This window comes from Callorhinchus milii, unplaced genomic scaffold (genome assembly GCF_018977255.1).
Source record: "Callorhinchus milii isolate IMCB2004 unplaced genomic scaffold, IMCB_Cmil_1.0 Scaffold3, whole genome shotgun sequence".
NCBI lineage: Eukaryota > Metazoa > Chordata > Chondrichthyes > Chimaeriformes > Callorhinchidae > Callorhinchus > Callorhinchus milii.
In genome coordinates this window covers 37,591,721-37,593,455 of record NW_024704744.1, presented here as the reverse complement: position 1 = coordinate 37,593,455, position 1,735 = coordinate 37,591,721, and the positions used below count along the sequence as shown (strand labels likewise).

Genomic DNA, 1,735 nt, shown 5'->3' with positions numbered 1-1,735 from the left:
ACTATCCTCCTGGGGTGGTGGGGTGTGGGTGGGTGGTATTGCTCTTTTTAATACATATAAATGACCTGGACTTGGGTGTAGATAGCAACATTTTAAAGTTAATGACATCAAACTTTATAGTAGGAGCATAGTAGCAGATAGCAGACTGCAAGAAAATATAGACAGGCTGATGAAATGGGCAGATGTATGGCTGATGGAATTTAATGCAGAGAAGTATAAAATTACGCATTTTGGGAGGAGGAATAAGGAGAGGCAATATAAGATAAATAGTACAATTTTAAAGGGGTGAAGGAAAAGAGAGACCTGGGGGTTCACATTAAACAAATCTTTGAAGGTGGCAGGACAAAGCTGTTTAAAAAACATGTGAGATCCTTGGCTTTATAAGTAGAGGCATAGAGTAAAAAAGCAAGGAAGTTAAGGTGAACCTTTACAAATCGCTGTTAGGCCTCAGCTGGAGTATTGTGTCTAATTCTGGTTGGAGGGATGTCAGGGCCTTGGAGAGGGTGCAGAGGAGATTTACAGGAATGGTGCCAGATGAGGGACTTCAGTTATGTGGAGAGACTATCAAAGTTGGGATTGTTCTCCTTAGAGTAGAGAAGGTTGATGGGAGATTTAATAAAGGTGTTCAATATTATGAGGAGTTTAGATAGAGTAGATAGGGAGAAACTGTTTCCTCTGGTGGGTGGGTCGGTAACCTGAGGACACAGATTTAAGATAATTGTCAAAAATACCAGAAGGGAGACAAGGAGATTTTTTTTTACCCAGAAAATTATTAAAGTCTGGAATGGACTGCTTGAATGGATGGTTGAAGCAGACTCAATAATGACTTTCAAAAGGGAATTCGATAGGTATCAAAAAGGAAAATATTTCAGGGCTATGGGTTAAGATCAGGGGAATGGGACTAGTTGGTAGCTCTTTCAAAAACCCAGCACAGGCACAATGGGCTGAATGCCCTCCTTCTTTGCTGTAAGATTCTATGAGATAAAATCCAGAATCCCATTTGTTTCTTTATGACCTTTTCTACCTTTTCAACTTTTTACACTCAAGCTTTTAACAATCTATAGGCGCTGAATTCCACCTAGTTTTTGCTTGCAAGACCACTTTGCCTTAAATTTTAAGCCAGTTATATCAAGCTGATTTGTAATAGTTCTTAAAAAGAACTGGCTTCCAAATTAACAACAAATTGAAGATTTTTCTACAAATCTGCATAATCTTAATTTAAGGCAAAATGTTCTTGCAGGCAAAGATGAAGGTGGAATTTCAGGTCTTATATGTATACACTCTAGATCTCTCTGTTTCTCAGCATCATAAAACATTATAAGGTGAAAAATGCAGTAAGCGATATGGCAATCACATGAGACATTTTCTTCCTGAAGATTCCCTCCCCCGACTTTGTTAAATGGTTTTGTCCAAATCCTTCAAATTGTGGAGTCCTGTAGCTCAGTGGTTAGAGCACTCGCCTCCCAAGCAAGAGACCTGGGTTTGATTCCCAGCAGGGTGAAATGTTGGGAAAGTTTCCTTACTCCACATGCCTCTGTTTACCTAGCAGCAAGTAGGAACCCGGTTGCTAGTTGATTGGTGGATCACTATTCCGGGAATAATAATTCCTTCCAAAAAAATAATAATTTGTTCACTCAATCCACTGCCTTGCACAATTGGCTGCCGGGTTTCAACCACAAAACATAGGTCCACATTCAATTTGTAGATATTATTATTATTAACTGTCCAGTCAATT

General features: G+C 39.1%; 1 non-coding gene across 1 annotated transcript; it reads left to right on the top strand.

Moving 5' to 3' along the window:
* Nucleotides 1–1,429: 1,429 nt before the first annotated feature.
* Nucleotides 1,430–1,501, top strand: trnag-ccc. The gene has a single exon. It is a non-coding gene; the product is annotated as a tRNA-Gly (tRNA).
* The last annotated feature ends 234 nt before the right edge of the window (nucleotides 1,502–1,735 follow it).